The sequence below is a fragment of the Cervus elaphus genome, chromosome 4 (genome assembly GCF_910594005.1).
Source record: "Cervus elaphus chromosome 4, mCerEla1.1, whole genome shotgun sequence".
Classification (NCBI taxonomy): Eukaryota; Metazoa; Chordata; class Mammalia; order Artiodactyla; family Cervidae; genus Cervus; species Cervus elaphus.
The window spans coordinates 61,711,365-61,736,471 of record NC_057818.1 but is presented as its reverse complement, the minus strand read 5'-3'; the positions used below and the strand labels follow the sequence as shown (position 1 = coordinate 61,736,471).

The 25,107-nt window shown below is 43.2% G+C and overlaps 2 protein-coding genes across 5 annotated transcripts in view; both read left to right on the top strand.

Moving 5' to 3' along the window:
* LOC122689309 (zinc finger protein 665-like) overlaps window positions 1-25,107 on the top strand; it is a 162,657-nt gene that overhangs the window by 102,354 nt on the left and 35,196 nt on the right. The window lies entirely within an intron of this gene.
* Window positions 2,159-25,107, top strand: part of LOC122689701 (zinc finger protein 347-like) — a 109,853-nt gene continuing 86,904 nt past the window's right edge. Inside the window, exons 1-2 of the mRNA XM_043896351.1 lie at window positions 2,159-2,241; window positions 7,585-7,711. The gene's annotated coding sequence lies outside the window, so the exon portion shown is untranslated. The remainder of the gene's footprint in view (window positions 2,242-7,584; window positions 7,712-25,107) is intronic.

Genomic DNA, 25,107 nt, shown 5'->3' with positions numbered 1-25,107 from the left:
CTGTGGCCTGGGGTGATCCCACAGACACCTGTGGGTGCAGGAGGGTGGGAGCCTTGGGCTTGGGCTGGTTCTAGCAGGTGCCCCCATCATCCACTCCACTCGCTGGCTTTTGTTGGCTCTCTTAGCAGGCAGGCACCATAGAGTAACAGGGAACATCTCAGGTCATTCTTTGCATCAACTTTGGTATCATTGTGTACTTGGGGTTGCCGGTGAAGAAAGTTTCATGTGCATTTGGAAAGATACCAAGAGAATCTGGAGTGTTTCCATGGAAGATGCTGAGGTCTCACTGGGCCATGTGCATCATTGGAATTATCCCTCTTTTTCACAGTCTTTGGAGATTTCGGTGTTTGACCTGGATCACTCACTGTAAATGAAAATATGGTGTCTTGTGTCTGTGGATCCTTGGGTGTCCTCTTTTGTGTTTTGTCTCATGCATGAGTTATTAGGGCTTGGAATGCTTTGTGTTGGTATAAGAGGGTTCGAGGCTCATTATGGGCTTTGTGGAGACACTGTTGGACACCATGAAAGTTTGTAAGCTTGTTTGAGTTCCGCTGGGAAATTAAGAGTACTAAGGTTAAGATAGCAGAATGCTTGTTATAAGGTGGTCCTGCTCGGTAGGGATCTCTGGGCCCAACCTGAGAAGAGTCATAAAGTCCTGTAACGTAGGGGAAGAAGGCTCCGATAAATGAGAGGGCAGCGATGCCACAGTGATCTGCAGGCCGGGGGCTCGTCCTCTAGAAGATGCAGCTGCAACTGTCTTGCTGCCAGGCCAGTGCCGGGTTCTCTGTTATCCACTACTGTCCCTCCCAAAATAAGCACACACACAGGCACAGTACAGAACACACGGAATCTTACCTGCACTGTTGGTGGTAATGTAGATGGTACTGCTGTGTTGGAAAAGAACATGGAAGTTCCTTAAGAAATTCACGTAGAAAGACCTACAGTCTGTCAAACCCATTTCTGACAGATATCCAAAGGGAAAGTGATCAGTTTTTCAGGGAAATGTCTGCAGTCCCATGAGTGTGACTGGATTTGCAAAGCCAAAGCATAGACACAGGCCAGATGTCTCTTGACCAAAGAATAGGTAACAAAAGTGTGGTATAGAAATATTTATTATATACTGTATGTTCCTGAACTATTTTTCTCCATGTATAAGTATAAAAATGAAGGATCCTGCATTTAGGCCAAAATGAATGAACCTAGAGAACATTATGCCAAGTTAAATAAGGCTGACAAAGGAGGACAGATACTGTATGTGGAAACTAGAATTGTCAAAGTCATAGAGCCATCGAGTAATAAGGCTGTTACCAGGAGCTGGGTGGAGGGGGAAATGGGGCACTGTTAGTCAAAGAGTAGAGATTTTCAGTTGTAAACTAAATAAGTTCTGGGGATCTGAGGTACTGCATGCTGCCTGTAGTGTTTCTGTATACTTGAAATTCACCCAGAGAGAAATAATACAGTGTACTCATAGGTGGAAGTGTAACTTACTCGACTATAATAATTATTCAGTGTATGAATCTATCACATGTTCACTTTGTACACAGTACGTTTATAGCATTTTTGTTAGTTACACCTGAGTAAGGCTGGGAAAGAAAAGGAGAGTTGGGGGGTGATTCTCTCCTCTGAGTGGTGCTCAGTCCAGGCTTCACGTTTCATTGATGAGGCATTTTGCATACCCATGTTTTGTACCCTCTGACCCGAGATTCCCGTTCAGGTAGTTTGTGTTGGTCCACAGCTCGAGAATGTTTAAGATGCCGCAGGTGATTCCGATCAGGATCCCTCACTGAGCATCAGGACTGTGAGTCCTCTCATTCCTGAGGGCTGAGATCTGGGCTGAGGAGGGGGTGCTCTGTTCTGAGTGGGGATGGATCAGGGCCTGCTGTGTGACCTGAAGGAGAATGCCTGGTCAGCAGAGGTGCCCCCAGCCGCTGTGTGCTGAGGCCTCACCAGGAGGGGAGTGTGATCCCAGGGAAAGTGTGGGAAAGTCCTGTGTTGGTCTCTCTGTGGGAGTTGCCTGTCCTGAGTCCCTCCTGAGACAGTGGGCACAGGGGACTGTGTGTTCCTCATGGTGAGGGCTTCCCTGTGTGTGTGGTTGGGGCTCAGGAAGGGGATGTGTTGACTCGAAGCATTAAACAGCATGTTTTCACTTTCATGATAGACCTCTGAAGACTTGTGTTCCCTGAGGAAGCTCTGAAGTTGAGGAAGAGGAAAGAACAGGAGTCAGGCATGGCTCTTTCTCAGGTGAGGTCATATTCAGTCTGTCCTTCCTGAAATGCCCTTCTCTGGACTCGCTAATCGTGTCTGACTCTGGAGTGTCCTGTCTGACTCCTGTACTCCCACACTCACCCAGGCCCTTCCCGCAGGGCCTGTCGTCTCCACTTAGATCCCGTGTCCCCATGACCCGGTGACCTGGCCCTTGTGAGGAGGTTCCCCTGGGCACCGTCCTGGGCAGGGCTTCTCACCCACGGGTTGGAGACGGGGTCTCAGTGCTGTTGGGCAGCAGGGACTGCTTAGGGCCCATCTGGATGTGCTGTCTGCTCTGTCAACCAGGGTAAGGAAACTGCCCATGGAAGTCAGGTATTAATATGCACAATAGCTGGTAAAATCTGGGAATCAGATCAACTGAGACTGTCCTTTCCCTTTTGTGTATCTTTACATCCTTGTGAATATACCTTACATATACACAAAGAATTATTTCTGAGTACTGTGTTCTGTTCAGTTGGTTTATTTGTCTGTTTTTATACCAGTACTACATCACCTTGATTACCTTGTAATAGGTTTTGAAATAGAAAGACCTCCATCTTCCTTCTTCAGGAGTGTTGCTGTTTGCTCTTTGAATAGTTCTGTGACTTTCACCATGTTTTATTCTGCTTCTACAAAGATTGCCATGGCAGCTTTGATAATGAGTTAATTGGTTGATTGACCCTTTGTGTGGTTATTAAAGAATCTTTTTTGATATAGCATGTTTCTTTTGTAATCTTTATGAGTTTTACCTATGAAACTTTGTCATGTGGGAAAGAAGATAAATTGACTTTGTTTTCAATTTGGGGACCTCTGATTTCTTTTTCTCATCTAATTGCTCTAAGGGTTTCAGTGCTTTGTTGAACTGTAGTGCAGAGTGTGCATCCTTGCCGTCTGGACCTCAGAGGAAAAGCTTTCATTCTTTCCCCATTGCTGTGCTCTTTTCATAATGGCATTTCTTATATTGACGTTGGTATAATTTATTGTTTGTAGCTTGTTGAGTGTTCCATCTTGAAGGGTTGTCAAATTTTTGTCGAATGGTTTTTTCCTGCATCGAGATGATCCTGTTTTTTTCTTCCCTTTAGTATGTTAATGTATTGTGTCATATTAATTGATTTTTGTATGTTGACTTCTCGCCTTATGTGAATAAAACCCACTTGGTCATGGTGTCAGATCTTTTTATTTATTTATTTAAATTCTTTTAATTGAAGGATAATTGCTTTACAGAGGTTGTTGTTTTCTGCCAAATACCAACATGAATCAGCCACAGGTACACATATGTCCCCTCCCTCCCATCTTCCTCGCTATCCCGCCCCTGTAGGTTGTTAGAGGGCCCCTGTTGGAGCTCCGTGAGTCATTCAGCAAATTCCCATTGGCTCTCTACTTTACATATGGTGATGTAAGTTTTCAAGTTACTCTCTCCATACATCTCACCCTCTCCTTCCTCCCCTCCCCCCTCCGTCTGTTCTCTCTGTCTGTTTCTCCAGATCTTTTTAATACCTGTTGAAGTTGGTTTGCAGGTATTTTAGTTTTGCATGAGTATTCGTCAGGGGCATTGGTTTCCAGTTTTCCTTTCTTGTGTCTTTGGGAAATCAGCAAACTATTAGAATCATGCTTGCTCCATAGAATTAGCAGGATCAGTGGTAATTATTTGTAAATGTTTGGTAGAATTTGGTCCCATATTTTTCTTAGAGGTTTCTAACTACTCTTTAAATATCTCTAGTTACAATGGGCTTCCCTGGTGACTCAAGTCATAAAGAATCTGCCTGCAGTGCAGGAGACCCAGGTTCTATCCCTGGGTGGGAAGATTCCCTGGAGAAAGGAATGGCTGGTTAGTCCAGTATTGTTGTCTGGAGAAATTGCATGGACAGAGGAGCCTTGTGGGCTACAGTTGGTGAGGTCACAAAGTGTCAGACACGACTCAGTGGCTAACACTTTCACTTTGAACACTTCTTGATTTTTTAATTTCTTAGTAAGTAAAATACTTTGTATGTTTCTGAGAATTTGCCAGTATCTCCTGTATTCTGTCATTTGTAGGCATTATTGGTCATAGTACTTCCTTATCTCTAGAAACTTTCTTTGACCTCAGTTGTAATCACTCCTGTTTCATATCTGTTTTTAGTTATTTGAGTCTGTTTTTCTCTTTTCCTTAGTCTAGGTGGGGGTTTTCCTATACAGTTTTTTCAAAACATCAACTCTTGGTTTGTTGATCTTTATATTTTTCTACTTTCTATTTTCTCTGATTTAATCTTTCTTATTTACCTGTTTCCTTCTGCTAAACTTGAGTTTAGTTTGTTTTCCGTTTTCTACTTGCTAGAGGTCTAGCAATAGATTTCAGATTTAAGATCTTTTCTCTTTTATACTGTAAGCATTTAACAGTTCAGACTTTCTTTTAATACAGTCTTTGTGTGTTATAAATTTTGTACTGTTGTCTTTTCGTTTTCATCCACATATTTAAAATTTTCCATGTGATTTTTGTCTTAGACCCATTTGTGGTGTAAGAGTAAGTTGTTTAATGGCCACATTTGGGGAATTTTCTTTTATTCTTGTGTTTATTTCATTGTTGTTGGGGAAGATACTTTTATAGCATCAGTCTCTTAAAATTTTTAATTTTGGCCTAACATGTGGTCTCTCATTGAGAATGTTTTATATGTCCTTGAGATGTATGTGTTTTATGCTTTTGTTGGGCCATGTGATGTGTACATGCTTGTTCAACCTGGGCATTGAAATCCCATACTATTCCTGTTTCACTATTTCTGTCTTCCTTTCCCTTAATGTTTGCTTCATTTGTCTGAGATATCTAATGTTAGACGTATATATATTTTTACTTGTTACAGCTTTTTGGTAGATTGACCATTTTATCATTCTATAATAGTTATCTCATTGCACTTGTTTTTTCTTCAGTTTATTTTGTCTAATATAACAGTCTCCCCTACTCTCCTTAGGATGGACTGTGTTTTCCCATCCTTTCCCTTTTCACCTTTCCATGTCCTTAGGTTAGTGAGTACTACCTGTTTCAACTCTCTGACAAACTCTGTGTCTCTTGCCCTGTGTTTTTCCTCGTGTTACTTCTTCTAGTGGCCCCTGCTCATGGGCATCCTATCCTGGTGAAAGACAGGCACCCTGGACAGCTCCTTTCATGCCAGTGTAATTTCAGAAGGAATGTATTGAATGTTTCCTTCCCATCCTGATGTTTCGTGAGATAGTCTTGCTTAATAACTATAATTTTTTCTATATTCTCTTTTGCCATGATTTTTAATTCTCCAAGAAGTTTTTTTACTTTATTCTTTTGATAATTTTTTTTTTGTCATATCTAATCACTCTTCTAATTTCAAATCACTGTTTTTATTAATGGAAAAAAAGGAAAGAAAGTCTTTGGCTTCTGTTAATGCCTCACTATGTAAATTTAAATGGATCAAATTGTATTTGTATTTTTGTATATGGTAATTTTATTATGAATTGAGTTCAAGTACTCTTTTTTTTTTAAATGTTTTTACCAGTTTTCTTTTGGTAGGCTAGTATAGAATCCTGTTGACAAACTCAACTGAGTACAAAGTATACATTTTTATCATCTGGAAGATGCTGAAATGCATGTGAATAAAAGGATGAAGTAAAATTGTCCAAAAAATCTGTCAAGAGACAAATCCTCTCATTTCAGTTAATTTTTAATTTTTTATTTTTTCAGTTAACTTTTTATAGATAGGTATGCATTCATGTGGAAGTCTGTGGTTTAGATAGAAGACATCTTGATTTAGGAGCTACATATTATGTTTTTTATTTCAGTTGAAATTATGTTATCAGTATGATCTGTGGCCTTGAAATTTTCTAAAAAATCCTGTTACTGTTTTAAGTAGTAAGTTGCTAACAGTTGTGTTTCTGTATCCACGTCTATAATGACCTTTCATGCCATTCCACATTGTTCACCTTGGACTTTTTTTTTTCACATTAATACAATATTTATTTGCTTTCCTTCTGTCAAATCCTGAGCCCACCACTGTCCCCAGGCTGCCTGGGGAGTTACAGGAAAGGGAACACACAGGGCAGACACAGGAGAAAGAACTGTGGGAGGTGGAAGCAGCTCCTTCACGTCGTGAGGAAGATGAGCTAGACCACCATCAGGCCAAAGAGCCCCATGGCCTTTGAGAGGGCCAAGCCCACGGCGCAGACGAGCTGCTGTTTCAGAGAAGGGTTCCTGGGTAGCAGTGATGACGCTCCCGCACACGGTCCCACCTCCAGCCCTGGACCCAGCCTCCCCTGCTCTGGCCGCTCCAGCTCCAGGGCACTTGGCTTCTGTGTCAGAGCCCCGTGAAATGGCGCTGGTTTGGAAGCTGCAGCTAGGAATGAGTGAGATGGTCCGCGGACCCGGGGCTGCCACGCTGCCGTGGCCCTCATCCGTCAGTGTCTCCGGTCCTTCACCACCGCGGACAGTGATCACTCAGCAGGCGGGAGGTTCTCCCGATCAGGGACGGGGTGGAGACGAATTCGGCGCAGGCGTCCATTTTCAGGGGATGAAGGCCCAGGGCCTGAGAGCTGCTCCCCCTGCAGAGAAGACAGAGGGGCAGGGAGGAGGCTCACCTTGGACTTCTTTCAAGTTTTCTTTAGGAGCCCTCTGTCAAAGGACTTTTAATGTTCTCCATATTACTTAACTGTTAGATGCTTAAGCTTCAGCTACTGAGCCCAAGTCTCTGAGTTCAGGTGCTTCATGTAACATTTCTAACCTTCTTGATCTGAGTCGAGTTTCTCAGCGTGTCTGTGACACAGTTTTTCTTCTGTAAGGTGGGAACAGATTGTTCTTTAATGAACTATTATATTGATGACAGGTTCTTGCCTGTAACTTACTTGTTTAATGTTTAGAGTAATCATGCAGTAATTTAGAGCAACAGAAACCCTTCAAACACTTTGGGTTTTTGCTGCTGTTCTCAACGTCATAACTGAAAATTTTGACCTTTCCATTAAAAGTGCTGCGGACTTCATCATCTCTGAACACACCACTCATGCTGTACCTCATCTGGATAATGAATTACACTCACTGGGTCCAACGTAATACCTGACACTTCTGTATAGCCAATACAGTGTTGAGGTTTATTTATATATAGTTCATGAATTTTGAACAATGTTGAAAAGTCCATATTAATTGGAGGATCTCATAAGGTCTTATGAAAAAACATAAGAAATTAAAATTAGAGATCCATAATTTCTTCAGATACCCCTGCATGGATCTGTTAGAACACATACTTCAATCCAGTCAATTCTTAGCCCTTACTCCTTCTTACTATCCTTTCTCTTTTGCATGAAAATGAGAACTTTTCATGGCCCTTTTGGTGACATGTGGTTTCATTTCAGGAACAACTGACCTCTGAGGATGTGGCCATCAGATTCACTCAGGAGGAGTGGGAATTCCTGGACCCTGCTCAGAGGGCCTTGTACAGGGATGTGATGCTGGAGACCTACAGGAACCTGCTGTCTGTGGGTGAGGATGACTTCCTTCCAGAGCTGCCGTTGGGTATCTGCATTTTCCCTGTGTGCCCCTTGGGAGGCCCTGATGTCTTTCATCTGAGCGTTCTGGTGACTCGGGTATGACACAGCTTCACAAGGTTAAACTGACCCTCTTCAGATGCTGTGTCTGTCTCATGTCACATCTGAGGTTGTCCCAAAAGCTTAATTATGTCCAAAGCTCACTGGCAAATGTTAAAAGAAAAACACCAAGAAACCCAATTTCCTATTTTCTACGTTTTGACTTTTGACTCAGTGTTTAAAAAAATCCACAGCACTTTAGATTTCTTTCTTCTGATAACCCTGAATATCTATTTCTTTTTGCTTGATTGTTTACTTTTTTTGACTGCACCATCCTGCATGTGGGATCTTAGCTCTCTGACTAAGATTCACACCTGAACCCCCTGCATTGGAAGTGTAGCATCTTAACCACTGGATCACCAGTGGAGTCCCAGAATTTCTGTTTCTGATCTGAATATTATCTCCACATTGGAGCACGAGAGAAAGCTCTAGACAATGGGGAGTGATGTAAAAATAGCCAAAGATACAACGTATAAAGAAAAACCAGTATCTCAAAAGGGCTGTTTTTTTCTGGTTAGGAGTGGGACAAGCTGGTGGATTGGATCCTCTGTGGTTGTTACTTAGGAAGATGTAAGGAGAGTGGTAGAGAGGTCGTCTTTTTGATCCTAGATCTGACAAGGGGAGCACATGTGAATCTCGCCGGCTCTTAGCTTGTCATCTGTAGGTCAGGCGCATGGTCCCATCTCAAGATCCTGTAATGTCTGACCTTCATGTTGTATTATTTTTACTCTTGTGCTGCTCTACCCAGTCTGGGAATGTCAACTGTTCCCAAGGTTACATTCTCCTTACTTTGTATCATTTTACTTCTTAAATTTCTTTGAAATATATTCCTGAGGATCTGAAATTTTATCTGGTTTCCTTGCTGTGATAATCCACCTATGTTTAATTGGCAACCTCTGGTGAGTCTCTGTGGAGTGGATTTACTAGGTAACAGAAAACTCTAATGGAGATACTATTCTTAATGTTATTTTCTTGCTCCGTTCAAAGTCACTGCTTGAAGCTATCCAGTAGAGTGGTCAGTATGTTCTAGGATTATGAGAAAGAAAGTATCACGAGGGCCTGATGCATCTTTCCAGGTTATTTTCTGGCTTTGGAGGCTGTGTTTCATTCATTTCACTTTCTGATATATTATTATTACTGTATAGAAATGAGGCAGTTTTGTATATATTTTGTATCCAGCAAGTTTAGTCTGTTCATGATGAGGTCTAGTGTCATCTGGTGGCACCTTCGGGATTTTCTGTGTGTAGCATCATAGTGACAGTTTTACTTCTTTATTTTTTTTTAATGATCTCATCCAAAGGGAGACTTGCAGACTTTACTCTCCCACAGGCAGCTAGGGTCTGTGCTGACCCAGTGGCAGCCTGAGCCCAAGAGGGCCACACGGCGGGCAGGGGGCACCGCCGCTGTGCCTGAGGCAGACCCGAGACTACATGGTTGATTAACAGAGGTTATGAAGACACTTAGAGTAAAATCTGTCAGTTATGAAGAAGTGCAGGTAGTACAACAGGGGTGAGATGAAAATCAGAAAGCATTTCAACAGAGGTTGATAGAAGCTTTTACAAATATAGCAGGGGCTTTTCTGGTGATTCACTGGGAAAGAATCCACGTGCCATGCAGGGTACATGGGCTCCATCCCTGATCCAGGGAGATCCCATGTGTCATGGAGCAGTTAAGCCTGGGAGCTGAAACTACTGAAGCCCAGGCCCCAGAGCCTGTGCTCTGAAACAAGAGAAGCCACTGCAGCGAGAAGCCCATGCTGAGAAAAGCCCACACAGCAACAAAGACACAGCATAGACAATATATATATGAGTGTGGATGCCTTCCCCCTCGAGGGACAGGCCCTTTTGGCTATGCATTTCATAGCCTACCCAGCCACAGACATCAGGAACGAGATTCAAACAGCAACTGCTGTTCCTCAGACCCCTATGAGCTATTTCCACCAACTGGCTTATTTAGTTTTCATAATAGGGACATGGTTGAAAAGGCTGAATGCTCCCAGAGAAATACACAAATGGCTGAAATGATGCTTTTAGCTTTGTCCACACAGAGACCACCGGAGGGGAGGTCAGACTTTGCAGGCCAAGCTGGTCATGGTGGACCACAAGGCCCACAGGTACCCAGACCAACCCAGGGTGCCCTGTGTGTGCAGAAGGGCATTGGAGGAGAGATGGTGGTGGACTTGCCCGTTTACGGACAGCCAGCGAGGTGGAGGAGGGAATGCGCCCGACACCTGAGACCCATGGGTGGAAATCAGTTCTGACTTTTTATTGAACATTTAAAACGAAATGAGCACCTCCTTGAAAAGTTAAGTGTTTGGGAATGGAACGGAGCATTCAGAAAGAGATGTCAGGGCTAGGGAGTGTTTTGTTATACCGTCTAATTTAAACTGTAAAATCAGATTTGCTAATTTTTTTCTTTCTTTTTTGACCACATGATGCAGCTTCCAGGGTCTTAGTTCGCTGAATAGGGATCGAACCTGAAACCCTTCAGTGGAAGTGAGGGATCTTAACCACTGGCGCATGAGGGAATTCTCCAACTTTACTAATCTTGATGAAAGGTTGTTGGTGAATGAAAAGATCACTCAGAGCTTTCGTGTTATAAAGTTTTATTAAAGTATAAAGGAGATAGAGAAAGCTTCTGACATAGACATCAGAAGTGGGCAGAAAGAGTACCTGCCTCCTAGTCTTCAGCTGGATGTTACATAGTCACTGAAGTGAAGTGAAGTCGCTCAGTTGTGTCCGACTCTTTGCGACCCTATGGACTGTAGCATACCAGGATTCTCAGTCCATGGGATTTTCCAGGCAAGAATACTGGAGTGGGTTACCATTTCCTTCTCCATATAGTCACTAGCAGTCTGTTAATGAAAGAAAGGAAGGTCTTAAAACTCAGAATGGCACAAGGCCCCTCATCCATAAGATGCATTTTGGGATAATCTTGGCACTAGATGATTCATCCCAGGCCATAAATCTTGACTTGAATCTTGTAGAAGGGCAGATTACCATACACATAGTTTTATTTACATAGATTAGGGGAACAATATCTGAGTGTAACATACTTGTTTGTCAAGTAGATTCTGAGCCTTTAGGTGGAGTCTGGGGTAAATGCATAGTACGTTAACATAGCTTAAGACAAATATTTCCATAAGAGAAATGGACTGGTTAACTCAACGTTTGAGAATAGTTAGCTTCAGGTGAAACAAGGTGTCGTTATGGCAACACAGTATTTTAAGAGAAAGCACCTTTTAAATTTGAATAGAGAAGGGGAAAAAATATGGCTAGTTTGTTTCCTCCTGTGGTTTAAAAGATATAAAAATGTCTGACACTTGCAGCCTACTTCCTCCATTTGGAGACCCCTGGCCTTCCTGCCTGTTACCCTCTCACTGATTCAGTATTTTCTTAATGGAATAAAGTAATAAATTTTGGATTTTATTAACAAGTACACACCTAAAATTGATAAAAATCACATTATGATTTTTAAAATAGATTTATTTCCTGACTGTATGTGCATTGCTTCAGTGTCCTTTCCCTGGCTCTGGCGAGTGGTGGCCACTCTCTGGTTGTTGTGCGCATGCTTCTCATTGCAGTGGCTTCCCTTGCCTTGCAGCATAGGGTCTCGAGTGCGCTGGCTTCAGTACTTTTGTTGCAGGAAGGGGGACCCCTTCCAGGGCCTGAAACTGGGCTCTTGTCTAACACTTGGAAATGAATTGTCCGAGGAGACACATGTGCTGACAAAGCAAGAGATTTTATAGGAAAGGGCACCCGGGCGGAGAGCAGGAGGGTCAGGGAACCCAGGAGAACTGCCCTGCCGCGTGGCTTGCAGAATTGGGTTTTATGGTGATGAGATTAGTTTCCGGGTGGTCTTTGGCCGATCATTCTAACTCAGAGTCTTTCCTGGGGGCCCATGCATCACTCAGCCAAGATGGATGCTAGCGAGAGGGATTCTGAGAAGTGGACGGACACTTGGTGTCTCCTTTCGACCTTTGCCGAACTCTTGAGGTTGGTGGTGGTTTATTCGCTCCGTATTCCATATCAGGATCGCCTGTCATAAAACAACTCATGCAAATGGTTACTATGGTCCCTGGCCAGTGTGGGCGGTTTTAATCAGCATGCTTCTCCTAACAGTTTCACCTCGTGGGCTCCAGAGCTCTGGCTCAGGAATTGAGACTCACGGGCTTAGTTGCCCCTCAGCATGTGGGATCTCAGACCAGGCAACAACCCACATCTCTTGCATTGCCAGTGGATTCTTTACCACTTATCCGTAGGGAGACCTACATTTTTTAATTTATTTTTTCCACATATTTTTAAATACAGGTATTTTATAGAGATTGGAAGAAATCTTCTGTATGTTATTTTCTGCTTGTATTATTTTTATTTTTTTTGAACTAGAATAAGATAATGTTGAGAAGTTCACTGGTAGTAAGTACAGTGCCTAAGAAATGTGCCTGCCAATGTACGGTGCATGGGTTCCATCCCAGGTCCAGGAAGATGCCTCAGAGCAGCTAAGCCCATGGGCCACAACTACTGAGCCTGTGCTCTAGAGCCCGAGAGCCATAAGTACGGAAGCCCGCACTGTCTAGAGCCTGTGCTCCAAAACAAGAGAAGCCACTGCAGTGAGAAGCCCCGTCACTGCAGCTGCAAATAGAGAAAGCCCACTCAACAATGAAGACCCAACATAAGCAAAATAAGTAAGCTTTGAAAAAGCTTACTTTGTTGACAAAGGTACTGAATGAAGAAGTAAAATGAAAGAATAGAATGGGAATGCACTCCAACATTCTTGCCTGGAGAATTCCATGGATAGAGGAGCTGGTGGGCTGCTGTCAGCGGGGTTGCAAAGAGTCTGGCATGAATAAGCAGGTACACACAACTTTCACACACAGCAGATTGAGCTCTGAAAAGCAAATCTAACCATCTAACTTTCCTCTTGCAGATTCTTCAGTGACTTCCAGTAGTTTTTGGAATAAAGTCCTAAATCCATAGCTCTTGCATAAAGTAGCTTCTGCCTGGAATCACCCCATTTACATTTCCTGTGTTCCCCTCACAGTGGCTGACTTTCTGTTCAGTAAATGTCTTCCTGCCTCAGAGCTGGCACTCAGGCTATTCTCTCTGCTTGCAACAGTCTTCCGTTTCCCACTTTGCCAATCCTAAATGTTTCTTCCTCACACAGACCTTGTGTGATTTCTCAATGTAGGTTAAGACTTTCTGTTTAATCTTGTGTTAGCACTGGGCCTGTGTCAGAGCACTTATTTTGATAATAACATTAAAATTGTGGACGAAATTGGTTGGCTGGCTGCTAGATTGTAAGCTCCGTCATGTTCACTGCTGTATTTCAAGTTTCAGGCGCAATGGTGACACTGAATGAATTTTGATAAAATGAAAGAAAAAAAGATAACTCCTCTTGTTTCAAGCAATTGTGTGTTTCCACATGCATGCATGAATGCATGGACATGTAGCTCCATGGTTTTATTACAAAAACATCATCTCATAAATAATGGTGTTTGCTTTGTAGCAGTTTCAGTTGTTATCTTAAGTGTATTTCATGGCGTTAAGTTTTTTGTGCATCATCACATGAGTGATGTAACTTGTAGTAAGACTATTGACATTGTGTGGGTTCTGATGGGAGAGGGTATGACCCTGTATCGTGACCATTTATGCTCTTCTATTGTATTTCAGCTTCCTTGAACTTGTTTCAGGTATTCTCAGGGAACTTTCTGTGGATGCTCTTTCCTTCTCTGGTCGTTAACTGGTTGATTCTTTAGGTTCAGTTGTCTCTCCCAACCACCTGAGCTCACGTGCTGTTGCCTCATTTCTTAACTGTTTGATCTGTGTGATTTCTTAGAGTGACAGAGTTTTCTCCCCAGTAAGGTGGACACAGATCTTTCTCTAACGTGCTGTTATGTTGATGACAAGTTCATCCGTGTGACGTCTTTAGAGTAATGCTAAGTGTGTAGGACGTGCTGAAACACCTGTCATCAATGTGATGATGTCGTCATTATCACTATGTGTGTTCTTTTAAAGTCACTGTGGACTTTATCGTCTCTGAAGACACCAGTCTGGCTGTAACTCAACTAGATATTGACATTATGTCATTCAGTGTGTTGAATGTAACACTTCTGCATAGACAACCCAGAGTAGGTTTTAATTTGTGTATTTTTCATGTATTGTCCACATACGTGACAAATTCATGTTGATTGCAGGAGATCATAATGTTAGAAAAAAGAGGAAATTAGAAATTCGATTAGAGACCAACAGTTTGCTTCAAGCAGCTTTTAATGGATCTATCAGAATATTACTTCAACTGAATTGAGCTATACCCTCTCTCACCTCTTCTCATTTTGTGTGAAACTAAGAATCCTCCTCAGGGTCCATTGGTGAAATGTGTTTTCATTTCATTTCAGTTGACCTTCACGGATGTGTTCACAGATTTCACTCCTGAGGAGTGGGAATGCCTGGACCCTGCCCAGAGGACCTTGTACAAGGACGTGATGGTGGAGACCCTCAGGAGCCTGCTGTCTGTGGGTGAGGATCACTTCCCTCTGAAGTGGGGATCTGCCCTGGGGTACCTCTGCATGTTCCCTCTGTACCTTTTGAGAGCCCCTGTTTTTCCAGGCAAGAGTACTGGAAAGGGTTGCCATTTCATTCTCCAGAGGATCTTCCTCACCCAGGGATCGAACCCAGGTCTCCCGAGTTGTAAGCAGATGCTTTACCGTCTGAGCCACCAGGGAAGTCCTCTGTTTTTCTTGACTAAGCTCAAGACCTTGTTGACTCACACATGTAAAACTTCGTGATTGGCATCAGGAGTTTAAACTGTCTTTCCTTCTGGTGACCTGCCAATGTGTGATACACAAGGAGTTTCTCCACAGCTTGAGCATTTATAAAGCTGATTTCAAACTTTGAAATATCCAGTTGCCTGTTTTCTAGCCCTGTGTTCTTGGTTCAGTAGTTCTTAGATAGAAACTATGTCGGGAGCCGCCGGGACGCGCCCAGGCCGTGACAAGGTCACGGGATGAGAGAGGAACCTGCAAGGCAGCCCTTCCCCTCGGGGTTGCCCCGGGGGCCCAATATGTCCCCTTTCTCTTTCTGTCTTACTGATGTTGGGTTTTCTATTAATTCTTGGGAATGTAACATATAGTGATCAGGCCTCCCTGGAAAAGCCCAAGCCTATTAAGAAGGATCCCCTAAGGCCGAGGCCTACTCTGCCTCCTCAGCATGGGGAACCTTATGACTAACCAGGAATGAAAGGCCTGTTCAGGTTTGTGGCAGACCATCCACCACGCAAGTGGCGTCACGCTTGGGCGGGCATCAGAAATGCTCATGACTGCTCCAGCCAAGACACGGCCATACACATTGTACCAAGTCAAAAAGGAAAAGGCCACAGGCATAGATTGGCTGCTTGCTTAGAAGATTATAATGTTCTAGATTAAAAAAGCATAGAGGCATTGAGATTCAGAAGTAGATGTACCATAGGTTAATGTTCTTTGGTCAAGAGGATTTTCATTGTTGCTATTTCAGTGCTTCTATTTGTCCACTGTTTCCATTCCCTTAATAAACATAGAATATTCCGGGTATTTTTGTAGAATTAGAAAATGTGTAGCATAGGATTTCAATAGAAGATTTATATTAACCAGCCACACTGCCAGTACCTGATATTAATAGAGGTGTTTTGTTGCTTCATAGTTAAATATTGTAGACTGAGGTTTTGTGGTCTCAGGTAAAGAAAAATATCAGGGTTTTCACATGGTACTATTCTCAGAAATGTCAGACATGTTTTTTTATAACCCTTCCCATGTATTGTGTTATTGTCCAAAGAATTTATATTATGTTTAGATTTTATGGAACATTGTTTTTGGCAGAATGAAAATGTTAGGCCATTGAGGCAAGAAGACTAATGTACGGGGCATTCAAGGAAAAACCCTGTAATTGGGAATGTTCCAGATGAATGCATATGGGGAAAACATGGGGAAGAAAAAATATTGACGGAAACATGAAACCAATATCTGATGTAATATGAGGTGACTTACGGGAGGAAGTAATGTTTATTCTATAAAAGCTGAGCTGTCCAAAAAATAAAGAGCCTTTTCGTCCATGCAACCCTCCTTGTGTGTCCGTCTGCTTCCTCGCTGACACCACTTATCCCTTGGGTACTCGTGGACCCGCTGGGGCTGGACCCAGGCAGAACTAGATCCTGGCTGCATATTGTAACGTATGTTATACTGTTCCCTGTGCATTCAAAAGGAGGCAGATGGTAAATTCATTGAGAAGTATTTTTCTGTTGGTTTATAATGTCCTCACTCCTTGGCTGAAAAAAGAGCTGGATTCTACACCTGCCAATGCAGGAGACCCGGGTTCGATCGTTGTTCAGGGAAGATCCCACATGTCACAGAGCAGCTACACCTGTGTGCCTCGACTATGAGCCAGCACTCAAGAGCCTGGACGCTGCAACTACTGAGCCCACGTGGGACAACTCCTGAAGCCCGTGCAGCCGGGAGAAGCCGCGGCAAGTGAGGCGCACGAGCGCGGCAACTGCAGCTTAGCCGCTACTACAGTTGTGAGAAACATTTTAGTGCAAATGTCGTGTGTGTGACAAAGCCTTTAGTCAGTGTTCAGGCCTTATAATTCAGAGAATTCATACTGTATAGAAAACATGCAAGTGAAATGAATGTGGCAGAGTTTCTAGTGCATGTTCAGCATGAATTAGGCAGTTCATACAGGAGAGAAACCCCATAAATGTTATTTTTGTGGCAAACCCTTCAGTCACTAGGAAAGACCTTGCAGATCATCTGAGAATCCATACTGTAGCGAAAACTTACACATGTAGAGAGTGCAGTAAAATATATCAGCTTTTTGATCCTCAGAAAATTCAACCTGGAGGAAAACTACACAAATGTGTTAGGTGTGGGAAAGGTTTGATACTGTGTTTCGGCCTAACCCACCATCAGTTAATTTTTTTTTTTTATGATATTGTGATGGTTTTTGCTGTACGTCATGAATAGGCCATAGGCGTACATATGTCCCCTCCCTTCTGAACCCACCTCTCTTGCCACCGTATCCCTCCAGATTGTCCCAGAGCACTTGCTCATCCATTAAACTCCCACTGGCTCTTTTACATATGGTAATATATATGTTTCAGTGTTAATCTCTTAAATCCTGTCTTCCTATTTCTTTTGTTTTTCTCAATAGTTTTTCCTTAGCGTTACTTTTTGTATCCACATGTTATGACCCAGATTTAACGTTTAATTTACATTTCTTTCCTGCCTTACACTAACAAACACATAAGTCTGTGGGTTATTTTGAGACTTTTGTAACATTAAAATGCACGTAGACAATGACAGGGAATATAGTAGGTGCCTGTAAATGTAAAGAAAGACAGTTCCGTTAGGACTTGAGTTCAGTCAGATAATACACATAGAAATAATTATAAATAGTGCCAAGTTGATAATTTTGGGGGAAATAAATTCTAGCATTTTAAGACTTTATATTTGACAATGTGCTTTGTTGTCCACAAGTGACAGATCTTTCAGAGACAGACAACAGAGACATGAGAGAAAATATATTACAGTTTTTCAACAAAAAGTAAATTGCCTAATCACCATCAAGTGATCATGTAGTAACTTGACATTCCATTAGATTGAAGTATTTGCTTAAGTATTATACATTATGATGTAAACAAGTTTTTCTCATATAAGTTTTTGAACCTTTGTCATCAACTTTTATAAATAAGAATGCATTTCTCATTAAAAGTTTTTTTCTCTCTTTAATAAACTTTAAAATTTATTTTTGGCTCTTAAGTCTTCATTGTGCTGGCTTCTTTCTCCTTTTGTAGCAATTGGGCTGTGAATTCTTCATGTAACCTTGGCTGGGGTATGGTTGGAGACTGGCGTTTTGAAGGTTCTTTTGGTCGGTCCAGAGGACTCAGTGTCTGTCTGTTCTATGGGCTGAGCTGAGCCTCTCTTTGCTGCACGTGGGCTTTCTCTAGCTGCAGCAGCAGAAGCGACTTTCTGGTTACTTGTGTGCAGGCTTCTCATTGCTGGGGCTGCTGCTGTTGCAGAGCACAGGCTTTGGAGCACAGGCTCAGTACTTGTGTTGCTCGGGCTTAGTTGCTGCGAGGCACGTGGCATCCTCCCACACCAGGGATCAAACCCGGGTCCTGTGCATTGGCAGGTAGATTATTTACCACTGCACCACCAGGGAGGTTCTACTCAATGTCTTTTAACTGGGCGCTATGCATGTTAATACACTGCCAAACAAAGTTGGGGTCATCAACCAATAACTGGGAGATCTGAAAACCAGGAGAGACTGCCCCAAACTTATCTGGACTTGCTGAAGAGGTGGATGAACCCAAGAGACCTTTCCTGAAATCCCAAGGCCAGAATGTCCAAAGCACAGCATGGTGCCTGCTTTTCTCAATCCTGCATTCCCCTCAGGGTGCACTTTCGCTGGGCCACGGCAGTGACTAATAAGCTTGGTACTTGAAGAAGTGGAACGTCAAGACATTTTTCTCCTTAGAAGTGTTAGTATGAAGTAGCCCTTTCTAAGAGTTGTGCGTTTCACATTCTAGATTATCATCACTGCACAAAGCCAGTTCTTGTTTACTTAAACAGCTTAAATTAATTCTAATTGTTGGAATATTCCTGGGTTCAGCTAGTAGGCCAGATCTAGCCCCACCCCACCAGCACCCCACATCAACCCCCAACCATCCCCAACCTGGCCAGCAGACCAGGTTTCAGTTCCCAGGCCTCGGAATCACTTCAGCCTCATCAGCAGGACTCCAAGTACAGTTTGGTTCCGTCGCTCAGTCATGTCCGACTCTTTGTGACCCCATGGACTGCAGCACGCCAGGCCTCCCTGTCCATCACCAACTCCCAGAGTTTACTCAAACTCATTGTGTCGCTGATGCCATCCAACGATTTCATCCTCTGTCGTCGGACATGCAGGACTCCACATGTTATGCCAAAAGCTTTTTTCGTTCCATTGCGATTATCCCACAGAAGTTTAAAGTTTTATTAAAAGTGTTTACAGTTACTTGAACTAATGAGCAATCAGTGGTGCAACACAAGACTTGAGAGACCAAGTACTCCTTAACCCTGACAAGACACCTCTGGAACCAAAGGGAGGGAGAAGCAGGTAGGTGTTCGCTCAGCCTGGCCCCGCCCTTCACACGTCACTCAGTGCTTGAGCTTGACTTCGGAGACAAAGATTCGCCACTGCGATGAGAAGCCTGGGCACTGCAGACTCACCTCCATGCAGTGCAGCCACAAGCAGAGAGAGCTGGTCACGGCAACGAAGGCCCAGCATAAACAACCAAAGAAGCTGTGAGAAGGAAACAGCATATTAACAGACTTACTGAAATATATTTGATTCATTTTTAATGTCCCAAAGATGCCAAAATACACATGAACAGGAGAAGGGAATGGCCACCCACTCCAGTTTTCTTGCCTGGAGAATCCCATGGACAGAGGAGCCTGACAGGCTACAGTCCATGGGGTCCCAAAGAGTCTGACATGACGGAGCCAACTGAACAACAACCTCCTCACATAGCAGAGTGAGTGCTGAAAAACAACCCTAAATCTCTAACTTTCCTCCTACGGATTCTTAAGTGCTGTCCAGTTGCTTTTGAAATAACATCCTCAGTTTATAGGCCTTGCAGAAATCAGCCTCTACCTGGCATCATCCGATCTTCTTTCCCTCTGTTGCAGTCACACTGGCTGGTTTTCTGTTCAGTAAATATCTTCCTGCCTCAGAGCTGGCCCTCAGGCTGTTCTCTCTGCTTACAAAACTCTTCCATTTCCCACCTTGCCAATCCTATGTGTTTCTGCCTCACAGAGACCTTGTCTGATTTATCGATGTAGGTCAAGACATTCTGTTGAATCTTCTCTTGGCACCAGGCCTGTTTCAGAGCACATATAACAATACTAATGTTAAAATTATGTATCTAATTGGGTGGCTGGCTGCTAGATTGTAAGCTCCGTCATGTTCACTGCTGTATTCCCAGTTTGGGACACAGAGTTGATGCTCACTAAATTTTGATTGAATGAAAGAAAAAAATAAAGACAACTCTTGTTGTTTCAATCGATTGTGTGTTTCCATCTGCATGCATGAGTGCATGGATATATAACTCTATGATTTTATTACAAAATCATCTCATAAATATGGTTTATGCTTAGAGCAGTTGTATCTGAACTGTGTATTCCGTAGCCTTTAATTTTTTCTACCTCATCACATGAATAATGTAAATAGTAGTCAGATTATTGACATTGTGTGCATTGGGGGGATAGAGGGGATGACCCTGTATAGTGACCACTTATGCTGTTCCATTGCACTTCAGCTCCCTTGAACTTCTTTCAGGTATTCTCAGAGAACTCTCTGTGGATGGTCTTTGATACTGTTACATAACTCTTTGATTCCTTAGGTTCAGTTGTCTCTCCCAACCACCTGAGCTCAGGTGCTGTTGCCTCATTTCTTAACTGTTTGATCAGAGCTATTTCTTAGAGTGACAGAGTTTTCTCCCCAGTAAGATGGACACAGATCTTTCTCTAACGTGCTGTTATGTTGATGACAAGTTCATATGGGTAAAGTCTTTAGAGTAACGGTTAGTGTGTATGAAGTGTTGAGACACCTCTCGTCAGTGTGATGATGACATCCTCATCACAGTCTGTGTTCTTTTAAAGCCGCTGTGGACTTTGTCGTCTCTGAAGACACCAGTCTTGCTGTAGCTCATCTAGACAGTGAACGTCACTCAGTTTGTCGATCGTAACACTTCTGCATCAACAACCCACTGTTGACTGCAATTTGTATGTTTTTCATGTCTTGTCCACACCCATGATGAATTCATGTTGATTGGAGGATGTCATCATCTTATGAAAATACAGGAAATTAAATTAGAGAGCAACCATTTGCCCCATATAGATTTGCATGGATCTATGAGAATATTGCTTCAGCTGAATTGACTTTACCTGTCTCACTTCTTCTCCTTCTCTGTGAAAATAAGAATCCTCCTCAGGGCCCATTGGTGAAATGTGTTTTCATTTCAGGCACAGTTGACCTTCAAGGATGTGTTCAAAAATTCCACTCCCGAGGAGTGGGAATGTCTGGACCCTGCCCAGAGGACCTTGTAAAAGGACGTGATGCTGGAGACCCTCAGGAACCTGCTGGCTGTAGGTGAGGATCACTTCCTTCTGAAGTAGAAATCTACTTTGGGTTATCTCTGCCTTTTCCCTCCCTGTCTCTTGGGCGCCCTGTTTTTCTTGACTGAGCTGAAAGCCTTGTTCACTCAGATATGTAAGGCTCCGTGATTAGCATCAGGAGGTTAAACTTGTCTTTTCTTTGGGTGACCTGCCCACTGTGTGATACACAGGGAGTTTTTCCAGAGCTTGAGTGTTTATAACACTGATCTCAAACTTTGAAATATCCAGTCGTCTGTTTTATGCCCCTGTGTTCTTGGTTCAGTAACTCTCGGAAAGGAACTAGATACCTGATACATACTATACTGTATATTATACTGCTCGCTGTACATTCAGAAGGAGGCAAATAGTAAAGTAATTTGTGAAATATTTTTCTATCTGTCATAAGGTCCTCACTTCTTGACAGACAAAAGAGCCGGGATTTTCCACCTGCCAATGCAGGAGACACGGGTTCGATCCCTGGTCTGGAAGATCCGACGTCAAAGAGCAGCTAAGCCCGTGGGCCAGAACGACTAAAGCACCACTTTAGAGCCTGGAGCTGCTATTAATGAGCCCACATGGGACAATTACTGAAGCCTGGACACCCAGGAGAAGCCACAGCAAGTGAGGAGCCCAAACACTGCAACTGGAGCGTATCCCCTACTTGCCCAATTTGGGGAAAAGTCCAAGCAGCAATGATCACTCACTCCAGCCAAAATAAATGAATAAACAAAATTATTAAAGATAGCAAATGCATTTTTTTTTTAAAAGAAAGTTTGGATTCTTGAAGAAGTCAAGTATGACATTTCTTCTGAGCGGGAATTTCTGATTCTTACCTGAATCATAACTCTATTTTTGTCACATGAGAAAGATCCCTGGATTGTGGAGAATGAAGTGCTAGTAGCAGAAAATCAGATGAGTGGGAAAGGATCAACAATGTGATCCCAGGTCAGCTGTCACAAGGACAGAGAGGAAGTCACAGCATTCATCATGTTTGGGAAGCTCTCCAAGTGTGAGAGTTCTGTGAGAAAACAGATATTTAGTATTTGTGAACTCTCAGAGATTTTTCTTCTCCTCAACTTCCTGCTGTGTTCTTTGACGTGTGAAATGTACGTCACCCTCCAGTGGTGCTGTAGTGCCCACAGAGACAAAGGCAAGGGCTTTGGGTTTTTTTTTTTTGGCTGCGCTGGGTCTGTTTCCTGTGTGGCCATTCTCTATTTGAGACAACTGGGGGCTGCTCTCTGCTTGCAGGGTGCATGGCTTCCCGTTGCGGTGGCTCCTCTTGTTGTGGAACACCAGCTCTAGGCACACAGGCTTCAGTAGTTTCACTCCACAGGCTCAGTATCTGTCCTTCATCAGCTTAGTTGCTCCCTTGCATGTGAGATCTTCCCAGAACAAGGATCGAACCCATGTCTCCCTCATGGGCAAGCTAACTTTTTACCATGCCTCCACCAGGGTGTTAGGGAAATTAAAAAAATAGTCCTGTTTAGGCTTCAAGACAAAGCAGTACATTCCTCTGTGCTTGCCTCCAACCTGCCTGGACACACCCTGACTGTGAGTACCCTGACTGCCTGCTGCGAGTGCAAGGCTTGCAGCACCATAGATAAGTTAGGACACCAATCTTGAGATTGTTCACCCTTGAGATTGTTCAAAGAGGCGCTGACCAACCCAGCCCCAGGCTTAGGAACATCCAGGTTTCATAAGACAAAACAAACAGCATTAAGATGAAACCAGAGCTGCTGTTTGCTCACAGATTGATGACATCAGTTTGCATCCTGGGATGATAAGGAGGAACCCCGAACTGCAATGTTAAAGCCCCACCCATGGGTGGACACGCTGCCTGGGACCTTTACCCATTTGAGACTCTAGATGTGCTGTGTCCTGGGACTTCCCAGGGCTGTTCCAGTCTGGATGTTGGTCAGAAGCCAATTTGGTGATGTATCCTCTGCTGGTTTTATTTCCTTGTCTTTTCAGTTCAGTTCAGTCACTCGGTCATGTCCGACTCTTTGCAACCCCATGAACCCCAGCACGCCTGGTCTCCCTGTCTATCACCAGCTTCCAGAGTTTACCCCAACTCATGTCCATTGAGTCAGTGATTCCATCCAACCGTCTCATCCTCTGTCCTCACCTTCTTGTCCTGCCCTCAATCTTTCCCAGCATCGGGGTCTTTTCAAATGAGTTAGCTCTTCGCACCAGGTGGCCAAAGTACTGGAGCTTCAGCTTCAGCATCAGTCCTTCCAGTGAACACCCAGGACTGATCTCCTTTAGGATGGACTGGTTGGATTAATATATTGAAAGTCAGCTAGATAATTCTGTAATAAATATTGGAATATTTCTTTGTATAGAATGAGTGACTTATTTTCTTAAGAAATCCTTGGGACATGAAACGAAAGTTAAAACTTTTGGCAAGGCATTAATTGGCACTGTGAGCAGGATTTGTGAGACAAAACGCCACTCTTTAAGAAGCTAGAGATTAAGGTTGATGATGTTTTTATTCCCAGATGGGAAGATTCACCTTATTACTCATTAGCTAATACATGGGACATCTTCTGTGGATTGTGTGAGAACTGGAACCGTAAATTAAACAGGGCTGAACCCTTAGAAGTTACTGAATGTTCGTGACTCTTGCCCCTTGAGAAAGGATAAGAATCTGCCCTGCTGGATGAGAGGCTGTATCCTCCTCTCTCCTACCGTGAGGTACATAAAGCGAACTTAAAACTGTCTCAGAGAAGTTACTGGAAAAATAATTATGCGATGAGTGAGGATGTTTGTCCATGTTACAGTGTCAGAATTATATTTTGGCTGATCAAACCCTCACTTTTTAGGTCGGCTCTCTATTGAGCCGGCCCACAGCTCCAATAGTGTCCCCCACTGCCCTTTCTGTCTCCATTCTCTGTCCTGTGTGTCCTCAAACCCCTCCCAACCCCTCTGTCTCCCTCTCCATGAGCTGGTCCCCTTCTAACTGCCCCTGTCTCTTCGGGGGAGGGTGAGCCCAGCTTCCCCCACTCTAGCAAGTTTTCTTTACCCCTTCAGATTCTTCTGAACAATCCAAGACCCCCATCTCCCCAGAGGGACAATCCAAGATTTTTATCAGCCCATCTGCACTTGTTTACACAGTCAATTTGAGCACTATTTGATCTGTATTTTAGCTACAAACCTATGACTATAGAAAGGAAAGGTAACTTTTTTGACATAGGATAGCTGTGATGTTCTCTAGACTCTGGAGAAAACTGGTTAAAATGAATTTTTTTTTTCCTCTTTGAACGTGCACAACCAGTTCTTTTTGCATATGGAGTTAAAAGCAACTAACTCGTTGAGACAGCTAGTCTAGGAAAACTTGAGTTAACCTTTCCCAGGCATCCCAGATGACTCTAATGGTACAGAACCTGCCTGCAAGTGTGGAAACGGTGGGTTTGATCCCTGGGTTAGGAAGATCTCCTGGAGGAGGGAATAGCCACCCACCAGAGTGTTCTTGCCTGGAGAGTCCCATGGAAAGAGCAGCCTGGCGGGATACAGTCCAGAGGATCGCAGATAGTCGGGCGCAACTGAGGCAGCTTAGCACAGCGTGCAACCTTTACCAAGTCCTTGAAATACACAACCCGCTTTGCCTGAGGCCTCAACCTTGGGTAAACTAGACTCTCAAACCAAGGGGAAAGAAAAAGGTCAAAGAGACATTTTAAATCTCAAGCAGAAAACTATGTCTCTGTCTGTCCATCTGTGTGTCTGGATTTCTGCATGTCTCACTGTGTGTCTTTGTGTTTGGATAATATTGCTGAGGTCAGTTTGTAAGGGAGATCTAATTCACTTGGCTTTACAAAAGAAAAAGTAAGCACTTACAAATGAAACAGTTATGAGAAATTAAATGAATTTCAGATGCACATGAACTGGGAAATACTCAACATTAAATATCTAGTAAAAACATGTGTTTGCTCATCTAAGTAAGACATGAGCTGAGTCATCAAATTGTGTAATGCTTTTATTGTATTACAGTGATTACTGAGAGTTCAATCCCTGCATCAGAAAGATCCCTGGAGAAGTAAATGGCAACCCACTTCAGTATTCTTGCCTGGAGAATCCCATGGATGGAGGAGGTGGCAGGCTACAGTCCATCAGTTTGCAAAGAGTCGTATATGCCT